Below are 9,263 nucleotides of genomic sequence, written 5' to 3'. Positions count from 1 at the left end.
TTGGTCTTCTCAATCATTGGTAAGATTAATATTTATTGTCGAGAAATGCTTAAATCAAAGGCAGCCCCAGTGCTCAACCTATGAAAATATACATCAAACCATTCAAAAATTCATCCAATGAACAAAAAAGCAAAGAAGCCAATTCATAGTTATAGAAATAATATGTCTTCTATAAGAAAATGTTTACGAGGACCGTCTTTTTATGGGGGAAAAGATCTTCCCGATGGATTATTATGGTTCAGCTGTACCGGGCAGAATTGGGAGCAACCCACATCTGTGTGACTGTCATGTGACTGCTTGTTCAGTGGGGCATGGTGTATTCTATCTATGTATTCTGGTGGCCCTTCTGATTCCCAGCAATCAAGTGATTTCCAAAGTTTAATTGGGTCAAAAGTAGGAATCGGTCATCACTAGGTCCCTCAGGAAAGGGCCCTGACTTTGGGGGAGAAAGAGTGCATGAGTTTAGTCTGGCAAGATTCTGTCTATTTGGCTGTTTGCACAAATCCATTAGTATAACAGAATAACAGTTGGAGAGACCTTGGAGGTCTTCTACTCCAACCCCCTGCTCAAGCAGGAAACCTTACATCATTTCTGACAAGTGGCTGTCCAGTCTCTTCTATAAAACGTCCAGTGTTGGAGCACCCAAATCTCTGAAGGCAAGCCCTTCCACTAATTGTCCTGATTGTTCAGAAATTCCTTCTTAGTTCCAGGTATCTTCTCTCCTTGATGACTTTCCATCCATTGTTTCTTGTCCTGCCTTCTGGTGCTTTGGAGAATAGGTTGACCCTCCTCCACTTTGTGGCAGCCCCTCAAATACTGGAAGACTGCTATCATGTCGCCCCCCCCCCCACACTTCTTCTTTTCTCTAGACTGGCCAAACTCAATTCCTGCAACCGTTCTTCATATGTTTTAATCTGCGGGCCTTTCATCATCTTAGTTGCACTTTTTTCTAAGTCTCAACATCATTTCTTTTACATCGTGGTAATCAAAACTGAATGCGTTATTCCAAATGTGGTCTTACCAAGTTGTTATGAAGTAGTGTTAACACTTCATGTCATCTTGATGCTATCCCTCTGTTAGGTTGGTTGATTCTTTGTCATTCTTGGGTTGGGCCTGAGAGTTTGCCTTCTTAACTTTGGCCATTCTGGGAATCGGGGTGGATGTTCTTGGGTAGAGATTTGGTTCCAAGAAGAGATCAGAAGGAAGGACTCAAGGCTTCTTTTTCTTTTCTTTGCTTCACGGACAGATTCATCTCTTCTGCCCCCCAGCCTGTCCTCATCTCTTCCACACACCGACATTATCAAAGGAGAAGAGATTCCTTTATATTGCTCCCTCCCCGAGGGATCTTCTGCAAAACCGTTCATATTCTACTGCATGGATCAATCGGACGTACCAATCAAACATGGAGATATCCATAAAAATACCCTCATTCTGAAGACTGCGGATCTGGATTCAGGCCAAACAAAGATAGTATGTACATGTTTCTTCTGGGGATCATCTGGTGGACGCCAATTTTCCTCCAACAGTAACCAGTTGGTCTTCTCAATCATTGGTAAGATGAATATTTATTGCCGAGAAATACTTAAATCAAAGGCAGCACCAATGCTCAACCTATGAAAATATAGCAGTTCCATAGATGGAAGGCGTAGACATTTTGGTGAGGTACCAATGTTTAGTACTATAAGGGGCCCAGACCACTCCTGAGAGAAGGAGTGGAATGTCTGCCAGTTTAAACTGAGGTAACGGAATGTGAGGCAACTGGCAGTTGGAACAGAGTTATTTTCAGATGGGGAGGGGGAGTAGAACTCCTTAGCGTCAGAGCGTGTTAATTATTGTATAAGAAATACTAATGATCTGATGGTCATTTTGAAAAATCCTTTCTTAGCAAGCCCGTAGAAGCCAAGAGGAACATATTTGACACATTTCAAGTTTGTAGGCTTTACATTTCTGGAGATTTCGTGATGAGTGGGTGGTACTTGGCTTTTATATATATAGATTACAGGTATGATTTTTTGTTTGCCACAACCAGGAATAAAATCTCCATTCTGGGCTCTAATTTAACACTCTGTTATTAGATCCTGCAGAGTTAAAGCAAAGAAAATTCACAACAAACTTTTTACCAAAAATGAAACTGTCATAAATAAACCTGAGCCCTGTGCTTTTTATAGTCACTGCAGTACAGCAAGAGAGGGAAAAGTGGGGAGGTTTCGTTTCTTGACCTGCGGCAGGGTTTTTTTTAAAAGCAAGAAAAGGTTTATTGTAATTTCCCCTTTAAGTTAAAGTAAAATTAATTTTCACTCTTGTTTTCCCCACTTTAAATCTCATTTTACAAAATATCACTGCTTTGCTTCATACAAATGGTACCTTAGAGCCAAGGAGGCACTGTGGATGATTTGAGGAAACTTCTCTGCTTCACAGTAGACATTAATTTATCTCCCTTGTGAACATTTTATGTAGACGGCCTCCCTTCCCCCGTGCTGAGAGTGGATCCGTTGTCCCAGAGGGTGAAGGAAGGTGACCCCCAAGACAAAATACCATTCCGGTTCAGCTGTATTGGGCAGAATTGGGAGCAACCCACATCTGTGTGACTCTCATGTGATTGCTTATTAAGTGGGGCATGGTGTATTCTATCTATGTATTCTGGTGGCCCTTCTGATTCCCAGCATAGACATGTTGGTGACGTACCGACGTTTAGTACTGTAAGTAGCCTCAGACTGCTCCTGAGAAAAGGAGTGGAACATCTGCCAGTTTGAACTGAGGTAACGGAATGTGAGGCAACTAGCAATTGGAACAGAGTTCTTTTCAGATGGGGAGGGAGAGTAGAACTCCTTAGCATCAGAGTGTGTTAATTACTATATAAGAAATACTAATGATCTGATGGTCATTTTGAAAAATCCTTTCTTAGCAAGCCCTTAGAAGCCAAGAGGAACATACGTGACACATTTCAAGTTTGTAGGCTTTGTGCTTTTGGAGATTTTGTGATGAGTAAGTGGTACTTGGCTTTTATATATATGTAGATAATAGGTAGAATTTTTTGTTTTATTTGCCACAGCCTGGAACTCAACAAAATTTCATCTCTAGGTTCTAATTTGGTATTCTGTCGCTAGATGCTGGAGAGTTAAAGAAAAGTCACAACAAACTTTTTACCAAAAATGAAACCGTCATAAACAAACTGAGCCCTGTGATTTTTCTAGTCGCTGAAATATAGCAAGAGAGAGAGGGAAGTGGGGAATTTTTGTTTCTTGACCTGAGGCAGGATTTTTTTTAAACAAGGAAAGATTTATTGTAATTTCCCCTCTAAATTAAAGTAAAATAAATTTTCCTCTTTCGTTTTCCACTTTAAATCTCCTTTTACAGAATATCGCTGCTTTGCTTCATACAAATGGTATCTTAGGGCCAAGGAGGCACTGTGGATGATTTGAGGAAACTTCTCTGCTTCACAGTAGACATTAATTTATCTCCGAACTCTTTATGCAGACGGCCCCCCTTCCCCAGAGCTGAGAGTGGATCCGTTGTCCCAGAGGGTGAAGGAAGGTGACCCCTTGCTCTTCCTCTGCTCAACGGAAGGAGACAACGCAGAGAAGAAGTTCCACTTCTACAAGGATGGGGTGGAGATCACCTCCAGGGAAGAAGGTCTTAGGAAGGATTCCAATGATTCCTCAGATCCTCTTCAAAATGGCTCTCTGAGAATCCCGCATGCCACCTTCAGCCACAGTGGGGAATTTGCTTGCAGTTATGAGGAAAATATAAATGGGCGCTGGGTCATGACTTCTTGGAGCCAGGGAGTGAAGGTCACAGGTGAGTCCGTCGGGGGAAGGATGGATGGGATGAATTCTTGGATGTGAGACTATTGTGTTGTGGGCTTCAGTAGGCAAGAACCAGACCAGCATAGCTGCAACAGCTTTTATTGACTCACAAATGGAACTGAGGAACTGCAGGCAATTGCCTGTAATTTATACTTTAGGCCCGGGATGGCGAACCTATGGCATGCGTGCCACAGGTGGCATGCTGAATCATTTGTCAGGGTACACAAGGCATTGCCCTGTTAGCTGGCCAGCGCGCATGGGCGTGCGCTGGCCAGCTGACTTTAGCCTTTTTGTGAGGCCATTTTTCACCCTCCCCAGGCTCCAGAGGCTTCATAGGAGCTTGGGGAGGGCGAAAACAACCTCCCTGGCCCCCTCGGAGGCCCTCTGGAGGCTTCAGGAGCTTCCCTGAAGCCTCCGGAGCACAAAAAACTGGCCCTACGGGAGCGGTCATTGTTTTGTCCTCCAGATCCTTCAGGGAAGCCTCTGGAAGGCTCCGGGAGGCTTAAACCGGTAGTATGAGCAAAATGGAAGTCTGTTCCTGAACTTCCGGTTTGCCCATAAAGCTGGATTTTTTGTGCTGCGGAGGCTTCAGGGAAGCTTCTGAAGCCTCTGGAGGGACTCCGGGGGATGGAGGGGACTGTTTTCACCCTCCCCAGACTCCTATAAAGCCTCTAGAGCCTGGGGAGGGCGAAAAAAGCATGAAAAAATGGAGGGGTTGCGCCTGTCATGCGTGCTGGGGGTCACGCATTGCATTATGGGTGTGGCATGCCTGCACACACACACCCCCCGTGCTCCCCCTTGCTTTTGGCATGTGAGCCAAAAAAGGTTTACCATCGCTGCTCTAGGCCCACAAGGCCTTAACCAATCATAGAACTAGAAAAAGCCCGACCAAATATTAATGTTCTACATTTCCCTCCAAACCAGTTGAGGTCATCTAAAGGTTCGTTTCACTTTAGCACAGTTAACAGTTAGGGTCATCTAAAGGTTAGCTTCACTTTAGCACAGTTAACAGTTCAGTTCATCTAAAGGTTAGTTTCACTTTAGCACAATTAACAGTTTAGTGTCATCTAAAGGTTAGTTTCACTTTAGCACAGTTAACAGTTAGAGTCATCTAAAGGTTAGTTTCACTTTAGCACAGTTAACAGTTTAGGGTCATCGAAAGGTTAGTTTCACTTTAGCACAGTTAACAGGGTCATCTAAAGGTTAGTTTCACTTTAGCACAGTTAACAGGGTCATCTAAAGGTTAGTTTCACTTTAGCACAGTTACCGCAACTATATACATTCAGTACATAACAGAGACCATCAGGAAGTCCCACCACCATAGGCTAAACTAGGAAGGACAAAGAAAGGCCTGGAGAAAGGCAAATGGCTTCTGTGGGGTTGCTAAGAAAATTCCCTGGCGAGGTCCATGAAAAATCGAGAGTTTGCTGTAAGAGATGGTTATTTCAATTATAGATTTCATATGATCCAAACCTTAAAGAACATCTAAGACGTTTGGATTAGAAACCCTTCCAAGACGGACTGGCTGTGGGTTCCGGCCCCCCGGTTCAACCAGTTAATTCCATCTCTGGCCATTGGGGGCATTCAACTCGCCCCCGTGGAGCGGGCGCGCAATTTGGGCGTCCTCCTGGATGCCAGGCTGTCCATGGATGACCATGTGACAGCCGTGGCCAGGGGGGCGTTCCACCAGGTTCGCCTGGTGCGCCAATTGCGCCCCCTATTGGACCGGGACGCCCTACGCACGGTCACCCATGCGCTGGTGACGTCTCGCCTGGACTACTGCAACGCTCTCTACATGGGGCTTCCCTTGAAATGCACTCGGAGACTGCAGTTGGTCCAGAATGCGGCCGCGCGGGTGATTATGGGGAGTACTAGGTACTCCCATGTGACACCTCTCCTGCGCGAGCTGCACTGGCTTCCTGTGGTCTATCAGGTGCGTTTCAAGGTCTTGATTACGATCTTTAAAGCGCTCCATGGCTCAGGACCTAGTTTCCTGCGGGATCGTATTCTGCCCCATACATCCCTACGACCCATCCGCTCGCATAGAGAGGGACTTCTCCAGGTGCCGTCCACCAGACAGTGCCGAGGGGCGGCGCCTAGGAGCAGAGCCTTCTCTGTGGCAGGCCCAGCCCTGTGGAATGACCTCCCTCCGGATATTAGGACCACTACTGACCTCCGCTCCTTCCGTATAAAGGTCAAGACCCACCTATTCCAAATAGCTGGCCTGGCTCAACCATAACTTCATAACGCTCCTGACGGGTTTTTTAATTGGTAATTTTTATTTAATGGGATTTTAATTTGTGTTTTTTAATTGTCTTCACTTATTAATCTACCTCCTCCATGCACATGTATATGTCTTTGTTTTTTATGTATGTATGTTGTCTTTATCTGTATTTTATTTGCTTTGATTGTACGCCGCCCCGAGTCCTTCGGGAGAGGGTTGCGGCTAATCAAATAAAATTATTATTATTATTATTATTATTATTATTATTATTACTATTATTATTATTATTATTATTATTATTATTATTATTATTATTATTATTATTATACTAATTCATCCTTCTTCTTTATTGGTCAAACCAGTTTGGACCCAAGATTCAGACCTTATATGGAGATATTCCTGGGTGGCACCTCCCCTTATAATCCTGCTGGTTCCTTTTGCCTTTTATTGCTGGAAGAAGAAGAGCAGTAAGTAATACAATACAATAGCGGAGTTGGAAGGGACCTTGGAGGTCTTCTAGTCCAACCCCCTGCCTAGGCAGGAAACCCTATACCATTCCAGACAAATGGCTCTCCAACATCTTCTTAAAGACTTCCAGTGTTGGGGCATTCACAATTTTTGGAGGCAACTTCTGTTCCACTGATTAATTGTTCTCACTGTCAGGAAGTTCCTCCTCAGTTCTAAGTTGCTTCTCTCCTTGATGAGTTTGATTAATGAAGGGTTTGGGTTCAAGAGTCCCCTTATCTGGAATCCTAGATAGCCCTCCAGGGAAGCAAGAAAGGAGAACCAAGCATGAATATGAGAGATCATATCATCTGGGAAGATAACACATGAGGATGGTAGAAAGTAGTAGTTTCATCCTTATTTTTATTATTCTATTGGAAGAATCTCCCTCCCAGGGACAATCTCAAAAAGAGGAAAGAAATGATGGAGGGATGGAGCCTCAAGCAGCAAGAGCAGCCACACCCTCGCCTGTCAAGGTAGGTGATGGGATTCATAGGTGACTTTAATCAGGGTCCACGGGGAAGGGTCTTGACAAGTGAAGCCGGGTTCCTGGGATCCCCACTGAGGGTCTCCTCTGGAGCCACCCAACTGTCTTTGTGCAGAGACAAGGGTGATGCAGATGGGCTTTAGAGTGCCTGAACCACCTTGTTGTAGTCTTCGTAGATAGCTGAACTCTGACCCTGAAACTCAAGCAGGATTTACCTCCTTTAAGCCTTGATCTTTCTGAACATCTTCCCTAAGTGTCTTCACCTGATGGGCTGGGAATCATTCTTGGCTGTAGCAGACCAGTCAACCTTATTTATTTCTAAAGAGCTGGAAACTGATGGAGAAACCCCTTGTTCTCAATAGGTTCCTCGGCTGCAGGAGATTGGATGTGTGAACAGTGCCTCTTCTTTCACTAAATTTCCCCAAAACTCTGAGGCCACCTACAGCTGCATCCAAGACTCCTCCATTTGGTCTGCTCCTGGACCAACAAGGAAGAACCGTCTTACACCACCGGAAGAAGAGAGGATGTTGTACAGTGAAGTTGTGCCCCAATCCAAAAGGAGGCAGCAGAGTCATCCCTGATTGCAGCAAAATGTGTCTCTCTTGGCCCAGTCACTTATTAGGCCTAGATATCATTCTTTTTGTTTTATTATCGAAAAGTTTTAGTAAAATTTACAGATATTTCCCCTTCCCCTTCCATCCCTCCACCCCAACCCTGCCACCCCTCCAACCCTCCCTCCCCCCGCAACTTCCCAGAACAAAATACAGGGTATAAACATTTAACAATCATACACTAACATAAGCTAACTAACTAGAACATCTTGGTATCATTTAAAGAGAAAATAAAAACTTAAACAAGACTTTCATTTTACTACTATTATCCTTCCCAGCAAAAACTATTGTAAGTTCTCCCATTTATCCATCTCTATCTATATTTTATGCCATGATGGTCATAATTATACTTATGGAATCTCCCATTTAAAATTGTAATTTACACTCCTAAGTGGATAACCTTTTTTACTATCTCACATCCTGTTATTTTTCGGATTCTTCTTTTGGATTTATCCTGGAGATGGTGGATATCCAGCCTTTAGTACATTACTGTAAAAATCTTTTTGCCAATTTTTGGTCTTTTTCCAGATTTTTTTAGCCTCCTCACAGGTCCACCATAAATGGTAATACATTCCGTATATCGATTTGCATTTCCAACATTTGGGAGGTATTTGTTGAGATTTTAGCAAACATTTTTGGTGCCAGGTGCCATCTATAAAACATTTTGTATTGGTTTTCCTTGTACGCAACTGAGAGTGTCATTTTTAAGTTTCTTCCCCAAAATTTTTCCCATTTGTCTAATTCAATATTATAGCCAAAGTTGTGCGCCCATTTTATCGTTTGTTCTTTCACAATTTCCTCTTCCATTTTATACTTCAGGAGAAATTTATATATTCTCCCTATCATCTTTCTATCTGAGCTTTGAATAATTTTATCCAATTCATGTAGTTCTGTTTCGATGTCATATAATTTGGTATCTTTATTGTATTTAGTTTTGATTTGAAGGTAAGTTAACCAGTCAACTTTCATGTTCCGTTCTGCCAATTCTTCAATTGTTTTTTAAGTTTCCCCGTCTATCAATTAAGTCTCTATATCTTAGCATTTTGTTCAAATCTATAAAATTTGGATGGGTCGACCTTTCTGTCGGTGATAGGCAATTCAGAATTTTCACATAGTGGGTTGTTGTTGTTTTTTGAGCCATTTTTGCAATAAAGCTCTTCTGATTAAATGATTTTGAAAGTATTTGTGCGTTTTATTTTTATCACCCCACACCGCTTACCGCACCGGATGGCTATTTTTATTTTTCATTCTCTTTGGGTGCAAGAGAGGATGGGGGCAGTGATCTGCTTCTCAGAGAAAGGCTTTAGTGAGGTGAAGAAGGCCGAGGAGCTGAGCTGCAACCTGGGCTGAATGAATGACGCACGTCCTCCCTCGGTCATTACGCTGGAGGACTGACTCAAGGGAAGTCGCATCTCTGACTCTCTCTGGGGAAGGAAGAAGAGAGGGACAGAGAGGCCAAGAAGAGATTCCCAGGAATCCCGAAGAGAAGATGGAGACCATCCCTTGGATGATAGGTTTGGGGCCTCTTTCTTCTACTTGCCATCTCAATCTGACTTTCCTCCTCGCTGAAGAGACAATTGCTTTACTCCCACGTTCTTTTCTTATTCTAGATCTTTCTCAGCAAACAAGAA

General features: G+C 43.4%; 1 long non-coding RNA gene across 1 annotated transcript; it reads left to right on the top strand.

Annotated features, from left to right (window-relative positions):
* The first annotated feature begins 3,674 nt into the window (after positions 1–3,674).
* Positions 3,675–7,006, top strand: LOC309400736. The gene is made up of 3 exons (XR_014176705.1): positions 3,675–3,798; positions 6,393–6,497; positions 6,916–7,006. It is a non-coding gene; the product is annotated as an uncharacterized lncRNA (long non-coding RNA).
* Positions 7,007–9,263: the final 2,257 nt, after the last annotated feature.

The sequence above is a fragment of the Natrix helvetica genome, assembly GCF_964273705.1.
Source record: "Natrix helvetica genome assembly, chromosome: W".
Taxonomy (NCBI): domain Eukaryota; kingdom Metazoa; phylum Chordata; class Lepidosauria; order Squamata; family Natricidae; genus Natrix; species Natrix helvetica.
This window is presented reverse-complemented; position numbering and strand designations above follow the sequence as displayed.